This window comes from Halichoerus grypus, chromosome 14 (assembly GCF_964656455.1).
Source record: "Halichoerus grypus chromosome 14, mHalGry1.hap1.1, whole genome shotgun sequence".
Classification (NCBI taxonomy): Eukaryota; Metazoa; Chordata; class Mammalia; order Carnivora; family Phocidae; genus Halichoerus; species Halichoerus grypus.
In genome coordinates this window covers 26,326,782-26,347,686 of record NC_135725.1, presented here as the reverse complement: position 1 = coordinate 26,347,686, position 20,905 = coordinate 26,326,782, and the positions used below count along the sequence as shown (strand labels likewise).

The 20,905-nt window shown below is 54.1% G+C and overlaps 2 long non-coding RNA genes across 3 annotated transcripts in view; both read left to right on the top strand.

Moving 5' to 3' along the window:
* The first annotated feature begins 591 nt into the window (after window positions 1-591).
* The window catches only part of LOC144380166 (uncharacterized), a 30,952-nt gene continuing 10,638 nt past the window's right edge, over window positions 592-20,905 (top strand). Inside the window, exons 1-2 of one of the 2 annotated variants that reach the window (XR_013444000.1) lie at window positions 592-680; window positions 20,501-20,603. This is a non-coding gene — a long non-coding RNA (uncharacterized LOC144380166). Of the gene's footprint in view, window positions 681-14,074; window positions 14,460-20,500; window positions 20,604-20,905 lie in introns of those variants that run through there. The other variant, XR_013443999.1, reaches the window with a different exon arrangement.
* Window positions 5,215-13,004, top strand: LOC144379980 (uncharacterized). Its single transcript, XR_013443598.1, has 5 exons — window positions 5,215-5,478; window positions 5,558-6,984; window positions 11,736-11,983; window positions 12,298-12,441; window positions 12,687-13,004. It is a non-coding gene; the product is annotated as an uncharacterized LOC144379980 (long non-coding RNA).

The window sequence follows — 20,905 nt, the reverse complement described above, 5'->3', positions numbered from 1 at the left end:
GGCAGCCCTAGGAAACCAACACCCAGCCTTGACCTGGTCTGTGTATGGGTTGGAAGATGCTCTCAGGGTTCTGCCTGATCAGTATTGTGTTACCTTTCGTTTCCTTCATTCCCAAGGCAGCATTCTCAAAGTATAGAGCAATGGCTTAGGATCTTGATTGAAAACCCAGGATATGGGCACCCCTCTACCCATGGAATCAATATTCCTCAACAGTGGGCCCAACATTAGCTTGATTGGGGTGACAGGCTCTGTACTTCATGTTCTGCAGGGGAGGCAGGCTCACCGTGTGCTGTGGATTCAAGGCCAACACGCCTGAAAGCTGCCTCTCCACTTGAGGTCTGCCCTAAAATCCCAGTGTCAAGACCTCAATCCTTTAGCTAAAGGGATAAAGGATTAAAAAGCAGATGCCTTGGGGCACGTGGCTGGCTCAGTCAGTAGAACATGTGACTCTTGACATCAGGGTAGTGAATATGAGCCCCACATTGGGTGTAGAGATTACTTAAAAAAAAAAAAAGTAGATGCCACTGCAATTGAGCCATATGCTTTTTTTTTTTGAGACCTCTTGATTTATTCAGATTATTTAATATACAGTGACACAACTGTGACCCAAAGTGTGCAAAGTTAAAGCCTTCGACTGCAGCTGAGAGGAGAGGGCAGGAATGGTACACCTGGGGATGATGGTGAGTCAGGAATGATGGGCAGCCTCCTCCCCAGGGCCAGGGATGGGGGGAGTGGCCTGAGGAGGCGGGTCTGGGTAGCCTAGGGCCAGGGGAAGGGGGCAGAGATCTCCCTCTGGCCTAGGCCAGGAGTCCGGAAGTGCGGTTTCTTGCATTCATCCAAATTCCTACATCTCTATCTTGGATCACTTCATGCAAATACAATTTAACAGGTCTCCATCCTACGAGGTAAACAGCGGTACTTTGCTTAGACACTGGTCAATGCTGGGACCTCGTTGGAGAGAATGTCCGGTGGGAGCTATTAGCAGTCATTCAGACTTGAGTCTGCGAAGGGCAGCTGTGGGTAGGGGAAGAGACCTGCCATGCTGCCCACTGGCTGAGTGTCCTTAAGCCATCTGGACCTGTTTCCTCTTCTGTTCAATGGGGACGGTGACACCTGACCCTCCTACCGGGCAGGGGCTGTTGTGTCCCCCACAGAGCTACAGGGAGTAGAATCTAGTCCCTGAGAGGGAAGCAGCCCGGAAGACAGGACGGGAGCTCACTCGCCGTGCTGGGCCAGGTGAAATAGCCTGCTTCTCGGTTTGCTCACAGCCTGCACTGGAGTGGTGTTTTGGAAACTGGATTAATTAACTGTGACTGACTTGGATGGCTATTCTTTTTTTTTTTTTTTAAGTTTATTTACTTATTTAAGTAATCTCGGCACCCATCGTGGGGCTCAAACTCACAACCCTGAGATCAAGAGTCACACGCTCTTCCGACTGAGCCAGTCAGGCGCCCTGGTTACCTCTTCTTTTTTATTATTTGCTTGGGGGTGACTCTTTTGTTCTGAGTAAAATTACTTTAAGAATTCAGAATAATCAGCCTCTATAGATCTTTCAGAACACATTTAAAAATGCAGTTTTCCTCTCCTGTCGTTCTCCCTTAACTCCCAGCATCCACTGAATTTTGAGGGAGTTTGAGAACAATGTAGCAGATGTCAGTCCGGCCCCTGGGAAACTTAAGTGCAAATAAGTCTTTAAAAAACCAGGGGCACAACATACGTATCCTTTGGGTAAATACCTAGTAGTACAATTGCTGGGTCCTAAGGTAGCTCTATTTTTAACTTCTTGAGGAACTTCAGTACTGTTTTCCGGAGTGGCTGCACCAGCTTACATTCCCACCAACAGTGTAAGAGGGTGATCCGAAGGGGCACCTCATCCCAGTGTTTATAGCAGCAATGTCCACAATAGCCAAACTATGGAAAGAGCCCTGATGTCCATCAACAGATGAGTGGATAAAGAAGATGTGGTGTATGTATACAATAGAATATTACACAGCCATCAGAAAGGATGAAATCTTACCATTTATACTGACGTAGATGGGACTGGAGGGTATCATGCTGAGTGAAATAAGTCAATCAGAGAAAGACAATTATATGGTTTCACTCATATGTGGAATTTAAGAAACAAAACAGAGGATCATAAGGGAAGGGAGGGAAAAATAAAATAAGATGAAATCAGAGAGAGAGACAAACCATAAGAGACTGTTAACCATAGGAAACAAACTGAGGGTTGCTGGAAGGGGGGGTGGCTGGAGTAACTGGGTGATGGGCATTAAGGAGGGCATGAGATGTAATGAGCACTGGGTGTTATATCGATCCCATGACCATGAGATCATGTCCTGAGCTGAAATCAAGAGTCAGTGGCTTAACTGAGCCACCAAGATGCCCCTGTAAGACCAACACAGACTCACTTGTAGGGACACATTGTTTATAGCAAGGAGGTTCTGCAGAGGAGTGAGAGAGGTTCAGGGTCCACGTAAGTGGTTCAGGGTCAACTGGTTACCATATGGGAAATAAATTCATCTTTACTCTTACCTCACACTATAAACATAAATCAATACCAGGCAGATTTTAAAATAAATGTGGACGTTTCAGACAATAATCTTTCTAAAAGATACCTTAGAAAATAATTTCAAGATCTTGGGGCCAGCAAAGATTTATTACAACGTGGAATGTACTAACCATAAAGAAAAAATGGATTAATTGAGAGTTATTGAAATGAATGACTATTATTTCTTTTAAGATTTCATTTATTTGACAGAGAGAGAGAGAGAGCATGAGCGGGAGAGGGATGGAGGGAGAGGGAGAAGCAGACTCCGCGCTGAGCAGGGAGCCCAACGTGGGGCTCGATCCCGGGACCCCAGAATCACAACATGAGCCGAAGGTGGACTATCAACTGACTGAGCCACCCAGGTGCCCCGAAATGGATGACTATTATTATCAAAAGACACCTTCAGGAGAGTAAAAAAAGCAGGCACAGAGCGGGATAAACATTTGCCATCTATTCATTGGACAGAGGACTCATATCTGGGATACGTACCTACCATAAATTTATCAAAATAGAGACAATCCACCAGAACACATGGGCATAAGATCTGATGAGGCATTTCCCAAGAAAGATAACCAAGTGGGACTAAGTGTATGAAAAGGTGTTCCACATCATTCCTTCTCAAGAAAATGCAAATGGAATCCCCAGGGAGATACCGCCACACAGAGACCACATTGGTGAACTATCCACCCCGGGCACACCTCGTGTTGGTGAGGAACTCGCACAGCACAGATGTGTACCTGTGTGTGGACAGGGCTCCAAGCAGCGTTCTTCTGCCTGGCCGCACAATGGAAACAACCCAGCAGCAGCCTGGGTAAATAGAGTGACATGTCTTACGGTGGAATAGTATACGGAAATAAAAATCACCTAGAGCCACATTGAAGAAGACACTGCAAGTATGAGTCCCAGACCGTTGGTGTGTGTGCTTTGCTCCAACCTGCAAACCCAATCACACGATGATAAAGTGCTTTTCTGGTTAGTCCCAAGGCCCAAGGTGCACAGCGGTGGTCACCAGACTCTGGCATCATGGGGCACAGATTCATATCCTGGATCTAACCTCTTCCTTTCTGGAGACTCTGGCCAACTGATGAACTTTGGGATTCAGTTTTTTCATGGGTCAGATTTGATACCTCTGTCTTCCTTAGTGAGAGGATTAAGTCCTCGCTGGTGCCCAGCGGGAACTCCATAGACATGTTCTTATGTTTGTTCTTGCTCTTCCTCCCTCCCTCTCGGGCTGGGGAGGTGGTAGATGGTGGCTTGTGACAGAGAGAGGAGCAGGATGGGGATGGAGTCCACCTGTCTTCCAGGGGAGGGGCAGGGAGAAGAGCCTGGGGCCTGTGGCCTAACACCCTCCCCGTCTCAGCCTGGGTGGCCAGAGAAGGGCCAGCCTTGGGCTCTGTGGGCATTCCCAGGCCCTGGTCCAGCCTGTCCGCCCCCCGGCAGGATGAGGTTTATGTGGGCACCAAGACCAAAGGTTCCCAGGACGCAGCTTCAAGGTGCAGCCTCCGGGTCAGGTGGGCCGCGCGGGGTCCTGCAGGCCCTGGGTTCAATTCCTGGCTCTGCCCTCTGTTGGGTGCAATTGGGCAAGTCTCCTGAAGCCTCAGTGTTCCCATCAGCGACATGGAACAACGATCCCTCTTTCCCCATGGAATTGTCAGGGGGACTCAGTGAGGTAACACACGTGGAGAAGAGTGGACAAGGAGACCGGGGATGTGCTAGACTGAAGACAGTACCTCACCTCAGTTTTCCATGAGAGGGAGACTCTTCACTGCTGGAGGCCTGTCCTAAATAAATAAGGACCAAGGTCGTAGATGGTCCCTGCAGCTCCATGATGCAAGCAAAACAGCGGAAATGGCCCCTGTTCCAGAGCCGGGGCTCTTGGGACATTCTTTTGCAGAGACACAGAAACAGCAAGGGAGGAGGGGGATGGAGGGGCCAGCATCCACCCCTGGGGAAAGCAGTTTCCAGAAAGAGCCACACTCCGGCACCCGCCCCGCCACACACGCACAGCTGCACACGCAGATGCCCCCGACATACACACGCGTGCTCTTCTGGGAAGGGGGTGCATGCAAAGCGACCCCCACAGGCTGAGGGAGCCGGGAGACTGAAGAAAAGGAGACAAGTCCTGGTGACAAGAAATGGTTTCTTCTGGCGACTTAAGGACAGAAGGACGTCTTGGGCACCACCAGACCCCAGTCCATCTCCACAACCCCGCCTCTGATAGGACCTGTTCTCACAGCCCCAGAGGCTGGGAGCACCTGCGGCAGGACACCCAGGGGGAGCATGTGGGAGAACAGGTTGTGTCCCCGTTCTATCTCCAGGGCGGATGGAGGACCTCGTCGCCAGAGGATGGCCTTAAGGGTGTGGCTAAACGGAAAGAAAGAATGTGGGGGGGGGGGAGGCGGGGGGGGGGGAGGGCCGTGCTCCCGAGGCTGAGGGCACAGAGCGGTGTCAGGGCGCGTTTGTCCAGATGGCGTGAGTCTGCTTCCCATGGGGACACACAGGGACCCGCAGGCAATTGTGGGACGGGACACAGGGACAGGCACACTTAGACATGGGGACAGAAGGGGAAGGCCTGGAAAGGTGACCACCCCCTGTTAGGACTCCCCTGGGTGGGAGGCTTTGCTACTTTCATTCTAGACTGCTTTTCTTCATTTTACTATAGTAAACATCGTCCTTGTAATAGATTCTTGAAAATGAAAACTGAATAATGTACTCGGCTCGTGGATGACTGAGACATGGAGAACATTTAACCTATGACTTGACTCTTTTTGGAATTACACAATTACATTTTACATAAAACCTGGAAACACCACCTAAGGGAGAAGAAGAGGCATTTGCAAGTCCCACCCCGAGTTGACCATCAGGACGGCTTTTGTGCACATCTCGTCTCTGGCTCTCTCTTTCACATTTGCACACCTCTTTCCATCCAGGTGTGTCTCCCTGTTGGTATCACATCTGTGTTGACATCACATCTGTGTCTCCCTGTTGATATCGCATCATGTCTTACAGGTGGGGTCCTGGATGCAGATGGTGGGTCCACGTGTCTTGGGCGAGAGGACCCCGAGGTGTCCCTCTGGGCGCAGAGACCTCGCACCTGCGTTAGCGCTGCCCAGTTCTCTCCACCATGTGCACCAGGACGGTGGGTCCCATCCATCTCTGTGGGCTTTCGTGTTCCGATTCCCTGCTCTCTCCACCACCGCTGTGCTGAATACTCCTCGAAATACCCCTTTGAAAAACCGGGCCAGAGTTTCCGTGGGTGAGTCCGAGACCGAGCACTGCTAGGTGATGGGCGCACCTGCGGACTGGGATGGGTGCTGCTCACTATTCTCCCGGACAGGGGTGCCCGTTACCCTTCTCTCCGGGGGACCTGCAGGGGACCTCTGTGTCCTCAGGCACCTGAGGGCGACCCGGCCCAGGAGCTCACCTTCTCCAGCAGAAGACAAAAGGGGCATCTTTCTCTGGCCCTGAATATGAACCCTGATCCCAGGATAGGAGAGCTCTCTGGGACTCCTTGCCCAGCCAGAGAGCCGCGGCCACCGTGTATGTGATGGAGCCAGAGCGACTGGGCCCTGGAGGGACTGTGTGCCACCAGCCGTGCGCGGGGCAGTGAGGGAGCGGCAGCTCCTGCTTCTTGGGGGGCAGTGATGTGTGCGGAAGGAAGGGGGCTGGGGTGGAGTCTTCAAAGCCACACCACAGTCTCTCCCTTGGTCCAGAAAGCTGCAGGAAGGGAACTCCGAGGGCGGAGACCAGGCTCCAGGAGGATTCCCATCCAGGGAAAGGGGGCCCACTGGAGGGCACTGAAGCCGCCAGCCCCACCGGCCCACAGGCCATTTGCACAGGATCACCTCCTGCTCTTCCTCTGCACGTTGTCCGTGTTCGTGTGCGGACAGTGATCGCCCCACTCAGTGCTGGTGCACTTCCAGAGGTGGGCTAGAAACCTTCCAGTGCCTGCTCGTGGGTCAGAGGACCCTGGCCCAGAGAAGCAGAGGATGTCCCTCCTCCTCCGGAGCTGGGGAAGACAGCCACCGTCCTGGGACAGGACCAGGTCAGGTGTGTGTTCTTTCTGAAGCCTCCGCCTTCAGTGGGCGTTGCTGTGCCTGAGAAAGGCCCCCTCAGCCCGAGTCGGGAGCAGTGAGGGGCTGTCTCTGGCCCTGGCCCAGGATCACGACCCGAAACAATCCTGTCTTTGGGAGGACGGGTCTCCTTCAGGAGCCAGGGAGGGGACCGGCCCCTCTCCCCTCCCCAGGTCCAGGAGGCCAGGGACCCTGCAAGAGCTCTTCATTTGAGGAGGAGTTGTGGAGAGTGTGTGTGTCATCAGCCCAGTAAGCGAAGGAACCAAACCCCAACACTCAGGTTCTAACAGAAGCAGGATTTCAATGTACTATTCAAGTCTAGATTTACTGTGTGCAGCAAGGCTTCCTGGGCCTCCCCACTAGGTAAGTAGGCGCTGGGAAGGGCTGTCTGGGCATGGGGACAGCCTCCTCTTCTCTTACTTGAGAGACCCCAGGGAAAGTCTTCCCTGTTCTCCTTCCGTCAGAGGGAGGAGTTGGCCCTGTGCTCCCGGGGGCCCCCACTGCATCCCCACTGCTGAGGAAAAGCCACAGTGACCTGGTGTCAGGAGTGTGGTCTGCCACTGCTCCTGGGCTCTGAGCCAGGGACCTGGAGGCCGCAGGGAAGGGCTGGATTGCTTTGGGGGTGGTGGGGGTGGGGCTCACTGGCAACACCACTCACCATCCCCCACTGCGCTCCGCAATCCAGGCTCTGTGCCCAGCTTAGGTCAATCACCAGCACCCCACATGTTCCTGCCATGGGAGCGATCCCTCAGCATCACCCCATTGCACAGAGGAGGAGAGCGAGGCCCAGAGAGGGGAGGCAAATGGCTCCAGTCCCAGGGCTGCTCAGCAGAGGAGCTGGAAGGCCAGCGCTCCCGAGTCCCCGCTAGCCCAGCCAGAGACTCCCTGAGCCAAGAGCGAGCCCTCCCCTGCCTGCCCAGCCATGCTTGGGCCCCTGAGCTTCATGATGGCCTGTTCTCCTTGGCCCTGAAGGTGTTGCTGGCCGACTAGGAGAGGAAGTCCTGCTGGTGGGACAGGCTGGAGCTACAGGACAGAGTGACACGGCTGAGCTAGCAGGAGCCACACCCTGGTCTCCCTCCCGGAGCCTGCCCGGGAGCTGGAGTCTGGGTGCCCTAGGGGCCAGCACGCAACAGGGTCTGCGCTGACCAGGGAGCCAGGGCCCCCAGGGAGAGTCCACTCTGCCCTCTCCCGCTCCTTCCCGGCCTCACCTCTCCTCACTGTGGGGCTGCAGGACCTGGAACCAGGCCCCATAGGGCTGCTGGGGCTCCAGCATGGAATGATTGTGCAGCCCCCGGAGCACCTGGATTTCCTGGGGCTGGAGGGAGGACTGGCTGCAGACAAGGACTGGGCTGGGAAGGATGTGGGGCCTTGTGGGGGTGTGGGGCCTTGTGGGGGGTGCAGGATGGGGCAGGGCCCAGTCCTAGGGTCACTGCTCATATCTAAAAAGGGGTAAAACCCCTGAATGCCCACAAGGTCCCTAATTACAGTAACAACCCCCTCACATGCGGGCATCCTGGTGGTGGGCCTCTCCGCCCTGGCCTCCTTCCCGCCCTCTGACTCCAGCCAGGGACAGGCTGGACCTCCGTCCCAGGGTCCTGCCAGGAGGACAAGGCAGAATGAGTAGAGGAGAACGGGAAGGAGTGGACTGATCTTCCCCCTGCCCAGAGTCAGCCTCCACTGTTGCCTCCAGGTCCCCTGGCCCAGCACGCACTTAGCTGGACCCTGGGTTGGAGTCTGGGTGGGGGCGCCTTTCGTCCCCAGATGTCCAACCTGCCTGGCCTTGCACCCTGAGGCTTGCCGCCCGGGGGCAGGGGGGGGCATGGCTCCAGAGCTCAGGAGACTTTGGGGCCACAGAGCACTTGGCAGCGGTGAGGGAACATGGGGACCAGTCAGGCGTGCGGCCGCTGGCTTTGGGCACGTCAGCCACGGGGCTGGGCCACGGTACAGGTGCTGTGCGCAGGTCCCCCGTGCACACCTGGCCGGCCCTGTCGGTGGGGAGGTCTGTGTGCCTGGTGCCCCTGTCCCCCACCTACCCCTGGAGAAGTGGCCACGTTCATGCATTTCCATGTCCAACCCTCGGGGACAGTTGAGAACCTGAGGTCAAGAGAGGCAGGGACTGGCCCAGGACAAATGAGGGGTGCAGAGTCCAAGGAGCAGGGCTGCTCTCCAGTCCTAGGCCAGCCTCAACCCTCCCATGAGGTTCGCTTTGGGGGTGAGAGCCCCTCAGATCCTCAGGGATAGCTACCCAGCCCATCCCATGTGAGGACATGACCTTGGGCATCCCCAGGCAGGTAGATGCATGCTCACCTACACACACACACACACACACACACACACACGCATCCCCAGGCAGGTAGATGCATGCTCACCTACACACACACACACACACACACACACACACGCATCCCCAGGCAGGTAGATGCATGCTCACCTACACACACACACACACACACACACGCATCCCCAGGCAGGTAGATGCATGCTCACCTACACACACACACACACACACACACACACGCATCCCCAGGCAGGTAGATGCATGCTCACCTACACACACACACACACACACCACTCTGACTGCCCAGCTGGGGGTCGGAAGGGGAGTACACCCTGGGAGGGGACTTGGTAACAAGGGGGAAAGAAAAAAGAGGTCAGAGACAGCTGGGCCATGGGGCAGGGGCATCAGGACTCCTGGCAATAACCCAAATTCATAGCATGGGGAGGGGACACATGCCAGGCTGATGGTCAGGGGGTCCCCAAGTTGCCCAGGGGGGTTGCCAGGGCACTAGGAGAGGACGGGGTCTGGCGTCCGGTGTCCACCACCACCTTGGGCACCTGGAATTAGGAAGAGACACCCCCCTAGCGTGAAGGGGGCTCCAGCACAAAAGGCCTCAGCTTACTCTTCTGTCAATTGGGCTATATAGACGGGGTATCCATAGGGTCCCACAGGCTTATAGAAGAGTCTGTTGGCTTTGCATCTCCATCCTTGACCCACTGTGCTCCCAGTCCTGGGAAAATGCTTTGTACTCCCTCGAGGTCCTTCTTCTTTCTTTTTTTTTAAAAAGATTTTATTTATTTATTTGACAGAGAGAGAGAGAGAGTGAGAGAGCACAAGCAGGGGAAGAAGCAGGCAGAGGGAGAGGGAGAAGCAGGCTTCCCGCTAAACAGGGAGCCCGATGAGGGGCTCGATCCCAGGACCTGGGATCATGACCTGAGCCAAAGGCAGATGCTTAACCAACTGAGCCACACAGGCGCCCCTCTCGAGGTCCTTCTGAGCAGAGGACAGCCTGAGGGCTTGGGGGTACTGAGGACCTGGGTATGCATAACGTGGCAGAGCACTGGACCGCTGGTCTGGGGACCAAGGTCAAGGCCCTCCTTGTTGCAGCCTCAGGGTCCCCATTTGGAAGAGGTTCCAGAGTCAGTGCTCTGGCCAGGGTGAGGAGGCCTTTATGAAGGAACCACGCACTAGGACAAGAGAAGGAAATGGGGACAAGGGAGGCTTCTGAGATGTCTCACATCACCCCTGGAGCCTAAGGTCCTGTTCCTGTGAGAGACACAGAGACAGAGATAGAGAATGAACACAGGAGAGAGGAAACCAGAAGTCACAGACTTTCCTCAATCAGCTTGGAAATGACATCCCAGCATTTTGCCCCATTCTATTCCTGAGAGCGCCGTCACACAGGCCACCCACCCTGGAAGGGAGGGGATTCCACAGGGATGTGTGGTCAGGACTCGGGAATGCCGGAACCACTGTGGAGACTGCCCAGCACATGGGTGCAGATGAGGCCCTGGGACCTGAGCCTAAACCTATCGGGAGCCCCTGGAAGTCTGTGTCACAAGGGGACAAGGTCTGAATCAGTTCATCCAACCTTCTCACGGGGGCTGGGAGACAGGCAGGAGGGCGGTGGCTTCGCCTGGACCCCAGAGCAGACCCAGGCCCCTCTGAGCTGTGCTCCATGCCCCGTCCAGCCCGTCGCTCATCCTTGCATTGTCAAGTATGTGCACCAGCCTCCTGTGATAGCGGGTACAGAACGTACCCATAGGTCCTACCCCTGATGGCATCCCTAGAAGTAGAAGCCGGAACCCCCCACTGTGCAGATGGGGCACGTGGGGAGGCCCTGAGAGGCACAGGGTCTGTCCAGGGTCACAGCCCTGGGCACAAGCAGGAGCCCAGTCTGAATCCAGCTCTGTGTCCTCACAGCGGGGACACCGGCTGCACCCAGGACTCCCGGGGGCTGTGGGTGGGCTGTGTGGGTGTCACTGTATGGACAGGGCCATGGGGTGGAGGGTATTGGAGAGGGGGGCCCTTGGGGGACTGTTGTGTGAGGAGGAAGTCAGGTAAGGGGACCCCAGGCAGTGGTGACCTCACTTCCCTGACAACAACGCCCAACGGAATTTGGAACCCGGGTAACCAGGCTCCCGCATTCCAGAGACAGTCCCTTACCCAGCTCATTTCATTGGAGATACTCGAACCATCAACATGTTTGCGTGTTGCATCCCAAAGTCCAGAAGCTGCAGGCTGAGGAAAACACGCCCTGCAAACAGTTTCCCCTCCTATGGATGTCTTGTCAGAGCTCCCCGACGCCTCTGGCCGTTTGGCTGGAAGGACCGAAAGGTGACACCAGGAGACGCAGAGCCAGCCAGCCCAGCCCCACACGGCTCTGATCCCACCTGTGCAGCCCCAGGTCGCCTCCCCGAGTGTGCGTGCGTGCGTGCGTGCATGTGTGTGTGTGTGTATGTGTGTGTGGAAAGAGGGGTCATGTGGGGCCCACTCCGAGTGTGTGTGCGTGCGTGTGTGTGGAAAGAGGGGTCATGTGGGGCCCACACCGAGCGGGAGCAGGCTGATGAGGGGTCAGATGCCCGGTGGGCGGGTCATGTTCACACCCTAGGTCAAGGCTGGCTGGGTAGGACGCGGTGTGTGGGGGCTGCGCCCTTCTGCCCAGGGTTTATCGCCAGCCCTGCAGGGATGGGTCACTGCATCCCGGGTGCAGGGCTGTGCCCGCACAGGTCTGTGTCTGATCTGGGAGCGGCAGGGGGAGTGGGCAGGAGGACAGTGAGGATGGCCGGGCAGGGCTGGGATGCCTCCAACTGGGTACTGGTCCCTGTCTTTGCAGAACACCGCTGAAGACAGAGGTAAGAGACTGGCGGACACCCACTCCGTCTCCCTTATTGGGGTCAATTGTGCCCCGCCGCCCCGGAGGGCCACCATGGACGTGGGACAGAGTGGCCACACAGGGCTTTCCAGGAGCAGGGACTGGGGATTGCCTGGGAAGGCCTCCGACACCACCGAGGCCACGGTCCCTGCTGGTCCTTCACTGGACTGTGGTCCAGGAGCTGGAGCCCACGGAGACCGAGGCCGAGGGTGAGAAGGCTGGGGCTGGGTGCTTGTGGGTGTCTGGACAGGGATTGGTGCTGAGCCCCACAGGGAGGAGCCCCCGGACACTGGTGTGGGGCCAGGAGCAAAGACGGGGCTCAGAGCCCCCAGCTGGTGGACTGCAATGGGGAAGATGTCCCCATGAGGGCTCCTTCCTGGCTGCAGCTTCTCTGGGAGGCCCGGGGCTGGGCTCTGTCTCTGCCAAGGCACACGGAGAGCAGGCGTGTGGGTGAGCTTTTCTCCTCTCACAATTGTGAGTCCATCTGACCCGCCAGAGCCACCTCCCACTGCCCCTTTCACAGATTTGGAGGAGACAGGTGTGGGAGCCAGCGCCCCTCCGGAGCCCGAGGATGGTCCCCCTACCTCTGGAGAGCCACCTGCATCCGCAGCTCCGGAGGGAGAGGTGGTGTCCGGAGCGCCTCCTGCTGGAGACCGGGAGCCAGCAGGTGACCCCACACCTGTGCAGGGAGAGCTGCAACCTGAGGCAGGAGAGCCTGAACCTATGCAGGGAGCCCTGGGGAGGACGTGAGGACACGGAGGTCCCCTGCAGGTCCCCCGGAGAGAAGGGTGACGGGCAGCCCTGTCCGGGAGAACAGTGAGCAGCACCCACCCCAGTCCGCGGGTGCGCCCATCACCTAGCGGTGCTCGGCCTCGGACTCACCCCAGGAAACTCTGGCCTGGTTTTTCACAGATGTATTTTGAGGAGTGTTCGGCACAGCGGTGGTGGAGAGAGCAGCGAATCGGAACAGCGCTAATGCCCAAGGAGATGGTTGGCATCCACAGTCCCAGTCCTCATGATAGAATGCCCTGTAGCTGCTGTCACAGCATCCTCTGGGGCACAGGATCCGGGCAGCCCCTCCTGAGACCCTCCTCCTGCCACCCTGCTCCTGGGAACATTCAGAATTGTTTGAGGAGGAGGTGGAGAGGATCCAGGATGACAGTAGGTTCAAGGAGAAGGAAGGTCAGCACCAGGAGGACAGGTGGACGTGCCCCAAGCCACCATCCAGGGCCCCGGCTACGATGCCCTCAGGCCTCACCCCAAATAATGGCTCCTGATGTATGGACCCGGCTTCTGTGGTTTCCCTCCCTCCCTCCCTACGTCATTTATTCACTCCCTCATTCATCCCTCCCTCTCCCCTCCCCCCGCACCCTTCCCTCCCTCTTTCCCTTCCTCTCCCCCTCCCTCCCTCATGCCCTCCTTCATTCAGCAGAGGATCTGGGGTCCCTGGTGTGTAGTGAGCACTGGGGTTTCATCAGTGAGCACCCCCAACCCACGTGGTCCCTGCCCACCTGGCACTCACGTCCACTGCGGGAGGTGACAGGGGGCAGTCCTCAGGGTTAGCAGCGGTGATGAGCACCGGGAATCTGCTCCTGAAAAGAGAGGCCAGTTGCACAAAGAAAAGAATGGAGAGGCCCATGCTCAGTACTTCCTCTAGAAAAATCTAGTCCTGAAAAGTACATATATCCTAGACTTCATGCAACGTAAGTTCTAATGGCACGAACACACTGATTCCTAGAACAAACAAAGAGTAAATCATCCAGTGTTGACTGGGGGTTTGTGATAGAACTTTTCTGACTAAACGACAGTGTTTCAGCCAACAACTCCAGGGCCTCCGAGTTTTCCCAAGGACCCCTGTGATCCTCTGACCCTTACATCGACCTCCTTGGGAAGCTCTGTCCTGTCGTCTTCCTTGTCTCCTGCCCCTCTGGGACCCTTCAGGGGCCTCTCCCACTAGGGCCGCCCTCGCCAGGATGCTCCGGGCCCCGTGGCCTAGCGCCCACATCCCGCACTGGGCCCCGCGAGCCCCGTGCTTTGTGCAAGGCCTGTGTGCTCCCTCTGGGGTCACATGGCATCTCCCCTTGCAGCAGCCTGCATCTTCCTGTGCTGGGTCTCCTCTGACGAGTCTGTGAGGCCGGCCTCTGCCCATGTCACGGGCACAGAAGCTCAAGTCTGGAAGGTCTGGACGACCTGCTCCCAGTCCTGGTGTGTGGAGCTTGGGCTGAGGGTGGTCCCCAAGCAGAGGAGGACTTGGGCCCAGGGAGGCTGAGGGAGGACGTGGCACAGTGAGCCCTCAGGAGGAGAGATATTGGATTTTGTGACCCGTGCTGTCACATTGCCAGCATTTTAAAGATCTCAGGGCTCTGATTCAATAACAATAGGATGCCAAGGACCCCCAGACAGCTTTCCGGAAACCTGCCTCTGTTCTTTGCAGCCCTCCCATCTCACCAGCTCTGCTCAGAATCTCTCCAGGCCACAGACCCACAGTCTTGGGTCCTCAGATGGCCCAGATGATGTGCCTTCAAAAGGCAATCCAGGTGGGGCAGCAGGTCACACTGAGGATTACAGCCAATCCCCCTCCCAGAAAGTGAGGGTACCACCGGACGAGCCTGTCGGAAAACAGCCAGGTCAGGGTTCCGGGAAGACATCAGAGGCACTCAAATAACAGGACCATCTGAAGTTCAGGTAGGGACCGTGAGAATCTCTGATGCTTTTGCCTAGGGGCACTCCCGTCCCCCTAAACCCTGTGTGATGGCTGTACTGGAGGGCAGGGGCTGGGTGCACACTGGAGGACCAGCAGCTCCACTGTCGGAGGGCACCAACTTGACCTGTGCACAGGTGGGGAAACCCCGGCCACACCCCGAAGGATTTCTGGAAACAGTGATCCATTTCAGGGTCAGCTGACAGTGGGAGGGTGGGATGGAGCCCCAGACCAGCACACTAGCCAGAAATGGAAGAAGGAGAACCAGCTCTTCATTTCAGTAGTTTCTAAGTTACCAGTTTGTTCCCATGGTTAGTATACTTTGCATTCTGGGAAATCAATGCCTAAGGTCTTTTTTTTTTTTTTTAAAGATTTTATTTATTTATTTGACAGAGAGAGAGACAGCGAGAGAGGGAACAGAAGCAGGGGGAGTGGGAGAGGGAGAAGCAGGCTTCCCGCTGAACAGGGAGCCCAATGTGGGGTTAGATCCCAGGACCCTGGGACCATGACCTGAGCTGAAGGCAGATGCTTAACAACTGAGCCACCCGGGCACCCCAATGCCTGTCTAAGGCCTTGAAAGTGTTCTCTTCATGTTCTCTGCTGGAGAGGTTCTTGAAAAATTTCTTGTTTATATGTAAAAATTATCCAGAGTTGACTTTTATTGGTATAGCCACTCGGGGAAAAGTATGGAGCTTCCCAAAAACACTAAAAATAGAACTCCTGTATGATCCCACCACCAGTAGACATTTACAGTTTGAGGTCAGTTTCTCAAAGTAAGATCTGCACTTTCCCTCCCACCCTCTCTGAGGAGGGGCGGCCGCCCTTAGCCACGCGGCTCCTGCGTGGGAAGTCGTAGGCAACCCTCTCCTTGAGGCAGGTGACTCCATGGACAAGAGGCTGCTCCAGGACTGGGAGGTCTCCACAGAGCACATTCAATGTCCTGGATACTAGGAGGAGACGGAGTACAGCACCAGGTCAGTGAGGGTCAGGATACACTACCCCAAATATGGCACATTGGCAAATTAAATATATAAGCTGAAAGAACTTTTGCATAGAGCAGAAGCAACCCCCAGCCATTAGCCCTTCTTCCCTGAAGTAGGTCAGAATACTCCCATGTGGAATTTTCTCTCCCTGGACCACAGGGAGGACATTCTTATCACCAGAGTCAAGGATTTTAGGCCCACCAAGCCTGTACGAACAAACCTGGTTAAACTAACCCTTATCTTCCTAGTTACTTCTTTGCTGTTTACCAGCCCTAGCCCAAACCCCTGTGTCTGTCAGTTCTTCACACGTTTATTGCTCCTTTGTCTAAAAGGTAGAAGAGCTATCTGTCCCAGTCACCTCTGCTGGTCTCCATGGTCTTGTGAGGCTCCCACAAAAAAGAAAAAAAAAAATCAATACATTTTGCCTGCTTTTCTCCTGTTCATCTGTCTGTCAATTTCCAGACCCAGCCAAGGACTTTAAGAGGTCGAGGAAAACCTTCTCCTCTCCTGCAGCACTGGGAGGGGGCAGGGGGAGTCAGGAAAACCCATCTCTTCTTCCTGGCCTTGGTTAAAACCAACCTCTGCTGGGAAGCAGCACAGGGCTATGCACGGCTGGGGGAGCCACATGTAGGAGCTACCTGACCCCAGCCAGAGGACTTGGCCCCAGTGACAAGTCCAGGGTGTGATGATGAATACTATAATGTTAGCATCCGGAATATCAGACTTTCCCCACGCCAGGCTTCATGATTGCTGCTCGTTGGAGTTGCAGCTGTTGGCTTAGTGACTTTTCTGAACTAACTTTTTCAAGTCTGTGTTCTTTGTTGTGTGTGCCCACTGAGGTCCCTGTGCTGTTAACTCAGTGGTCAGCCAGCGGCTGGGCAGAGAGGTCACCCGTGTTTCTGAGCTATGGGCTACAGATTGGAGGTCCCCACAACCTCCTCCTCAGGTTCGAATAATCTGCCAGAGCGGCTCAGAGAACTCAGAGAAACATGTTACTTACTAGATCACCAGTTCATTATAGGACAGAACTCAGGACCAGGCAGATGGAAGAGACGAGCAGGGCAAGATGTGTAGCTCCTCATCACTCAACTTTTCTTCATTATTCTGCTTGGATTATATTTGCCCCAACTGTTCTCCATTGCCCTAGGCAGCAGAGACTCACATATGCCTTTAAATGTTCTGGACATGTAACGCCCTCCAGTAGCCACGTCACTACTGGGACAGTTGGTGACAAGCAAGAAGTCACAGAGGACTCCAAGGGTCTGGACTTGGTGTTTCCCTCTCCTGAGATGGGGACACCTGTGGGAGGAGCAGGGGGCCAGCTGGTCGGTGGGGGGTGGGGGGCAGGCACCTGACGTGTACAGATGGGGTAGGTGAGGCCCGAGGCCCCCGGGGTGTGTGTCTGGCATCTGGACTGAACAGGTCTTCACTGTGCTATGTGAGCTAAGCCAGTGCCTAAAGGACTGATACGGGAGGACCCCACTCACGAGGGACGGAGAGCGCTCTGATGCATAGAGGTGGAAGGAGCTGGTAGGTGCTGGGGCTGGGTGGGGGAATGCGGGGTTAGGGTCTCATGGGTAGAGGTTCAGTTTAGGATGATGAAAAAGTTGTGGCAATGGATGGAGGTGGCAGGTGCAGAACACTGAATGTACTGATTGCCACTGAATTGTACACTTAAATGTGCTTAACGGTATAAGCTTGTGTGTCTATTACACCACAATACAAAAGAAGTGAGTCAGGAGGCAGGGCCATCGCGAGTCCCAGGAGGGCCCAGGAGCAGGGAGCCTGTATCTTAGTTCTCGCTCTCACGCTGTGCCCCTTGTTGGGTGACTGAGCTCACAGTAAGCATCAGCAAATGCTTGCTAAGATGAGTGCAAGCAGATGTGCCAGAGAGAATGCGCAAGTACAAACCCACCTTCATTGAGGGACTGAGGGATCCCAACGGGATGTGCATCCGGACTGAGCGAGTGCCCACATTTCACAAACACCAGCACAGAAATATCCATTTAAAACCAAGGCAGGAACCGCAAATACCCCAGAGGGCTCCACGGTCCTTGAGGCTGTGCTAGCGGCCATGGCCAAGGCGTCTGGCGGCCAGGGGACCGGGGGTCTGAGAGGTGGCTCAGCGCACCCATGACTCTGAAGCCCCATGGCCACGGCGTGGCGCGGGGACTGGGAGGGAAGACCCAGCCAGGGCCCGTTCTGGCTCCATGGCCTCTGCAGGGTCTCCCCCAGCCCCACCAGGCGGTGTCTGTTTAGAACCAGGGAGAAAAACCTTTTCCCTCTGTTGTTCTTTCTAAAAACGGTTGTTCAGCATTGACACAGAAAAACGTCCAACAAAACTGGAGCCGTTTACAGCTGTAAATGTCCCAGAGAGCTGCTTTTGCTGGATCATTCCCTCTCCTTGAAGACACCACCTTTTGGCATATCTGAAGAGAACACCAGGCTACCAAGCTGGTCCAGCCTTGTGTTAGAAAGTCGAGCCTGACCTGAACTCATGTTTTCTGACCATCGAGAGGACTTGGTCAGAAAGACTCCCGTGAGCGTCCCCAAACTTGGAACACGGTCAGAATAGGAGCTACGTCCTGTTGAGCAAAATGGTTACTGGTTGGGCCTCTGCAGCCTGACCCACCTGGTTTTCAACTCCCACCACCTCCACCCGTGCTTGCTCTGATTGGAGCAAGTCACTCAACTTCCATGCCTAGACTCACCTGTGAAATGAGAACAAAAATTGTATCTATTTCATATATTGTAGGGAGTTCTTGCAAGGAGTAAGAATTTAACACAGGGTATGATAGATGGTGATCACGAGATGGTTGGCTATTGTCGTGGGTGTTTGTGTTAGTATTTAATCAGACTTCAAGGTCTGCGTTCTTTTTGAACTTAGCTCTTTTGTTTGTTTTGGTTTCTATTTTTTTATTTTATTATTTTTTTAAGATTTTAATTTTTTAAGTAATCTCTACACCCAACGTGGGGCTTGACCTCACGTCCCCAGATCCAGTGTCACATGATGTGTAGACTGAGCCAGCCAGGCACCACTGTTTGGTTTTTATAAGAGCGGAGGTAGAGACTCCGTGTTTTAGCGTATAGTGAAGGAGTATGTCTATTTAATTCTACATGGCCACAGCCATTTTTGGAAAGGTGTTTACAAGTAACAAAACAGCTTTTATTTTACAAACATGTTATGAGCCCCTATCATTGTTTTTTAAGAGCAGTTTTAGGTTTACAGCAAAATTGAGAGGAAAGTACAGAGATTTCTTATATTCTTCCTCCACACCCCCACCCCTGAACATGCAAAGCCTCCCCGCATTAGTATTCCTCATCGGTGTGACACATTTGTTAAACTGATGAACTTACCCTGATACATCACCAAAAGTCCACAGTTTACCCTAAGGTTCGCTCTAGCTGTTGTGTATTGTGCAGGTTTGAAAGAAATGTATAATGAAATGGATCTATCATTACAGAGTATTTTCACTGCCCTAGAAATCCTCTGTGAGCCACCCATTCATCCCACTCCCACCTTAACCCCTGGTAACCACTGGTATTTTTAAACCACTGTGTCCATAGTCCTGCCTTTTCCAGAATGTCATATAGTTGGAATCAGACAGTATGCAGCCTTTTAAAAATTTTTTTATTGTTATGTTAATCACCATACGTTACATCATTAGTTTTTGATGTAGTGTTCCATGATTCACTGTTTGCGTATAACACCCAGTGCTCCATGCAGAACATGCCCTCTTTAATATCCATCACCAGGCTAACCTATCCCCCCATCCCCCTCCCCTCTAGAAAACTCAGTTTGTTTCTCAGAGTCCAGAGTCTCTCATGGTTCATCTCCCCCTCCGATTCCCCCCCATTCTTCCCCTCCTGCTATCTTCTTCTTCTTCTTTTTTTTAACATGTATTATTTGTTTCAGAGGTACCGAACTGTGATTCAACAGTCTTGCACAATTCACAGCACTCACCATAGCACATACCCTCCCCAATGTCTATCACCCAGCCACCCCACGCCTCCCACCCCCCACCACTCCAGCAACCCTCAGTTTGTTTCCTGAGATTAAGAATTCCTCATATCAGTGAGGTCATATGATACATGTTCTTTCTCTGATTGACTTATTTCAGTATGCAGCCTTTTTAGACTGGCTTCTTTCACTTACTAAGCAATATGCATTTAAAGCTCCTCCACGTCTTTTCATGGCTTGATAGCTCATTACTTTTTAGTCTTGAATAAAATTCCATTGTCTGGATGGACCAGAGTTTAATTACCCGTGCACCCCCTGAAGGACATCTTGGTTGCTTCCAAGTTTGGGCAGTTACGAATATAGCTCCTATCAACACCTGTGTGCAAGTGTTTGTGTGAACCTAGGTTTTCAATGTCCCTCAGTAAATACCGAGGAACCCAACTGCTGGATCATATGGGAAGGGTGTATTTAGTTTTGTCAGAAACTGCTAAACTGTCTTCCAGAGTGACCAGACGATTCTGCATTCCCAGCTTCAATGAATGGGAGTTCTTACTGCTCGACAGCCCTTGGTGTTGTCAGTGTTCTGAATGATTTTTCTTTAACTCTAGTCCTGGGAACCTTAGGCAATTCAAAGCCCACCTTCAGCAAACCCCTCTCCATTTTTCTCTCCTCTCCCTTCTTTGCTATATATGTGCCTCCTTCTGTCCCCTTTAGCTGCTCCCTCCATATGTGAACTGTTCTCTATTCTGGTACAGGAAAAGAAAAAATATACATATTTTTAAATTATCAAATGTTTTAGTGCCTTGATATGTATTCCTATGTCCAGAGGGTTTACTTCAGAATGCACATGTGTGTGAGGGAGAAGGCCATGTAAGCACAGAGTACTGCTGGTCCCTGCCAGGCATCTGGAATGGTCAGACTGCTGCAGAGACCCCGGGGGTGGGACAAGCTACCCCCAAGCCTCCCGACGTGTGCACCTCGGCCACCCCCGTCCTTCCCCTGGGTTTAAGCTGGCTTCGCTGCTGTATCTCTTCCATCATTAACTCAAATTCTCACGCCTCTCTTCTCTGATTCTTTCCAGATTTCACACTACGGCCCTGATTCGTCCTTTCTTTTATGAAGGTTGCTCTTCCTGGCTGGCTGGAAAAGCTTCCGTGGCTCATTACCATAGCAATCGGAGCGAGGTGCTGAGATCAGCCCCAGAGAATGGGGGCAGGGAGCAGGGGTGCCCACACGCCGGATCTGGGGCCACAGCCACTCCAGGCCTGCAGGGGGAACAACTCTACGTTTCCCAGCTCAGAGACATTAAAAATAGGGAAATATTACTGCCGGAGCAAAGGACTATGGCCTCCAGAACTCCTCCCTGCCCCATGTGTGATAGGAGTGAGTTTTTCTCTAACCCAATACAGAGAAAAATCTCCAGATGATTCTGTCCAATCCCACCTGACATTGGAGTGATCCAATATCGAGGTGGGGGGGCCTCTTG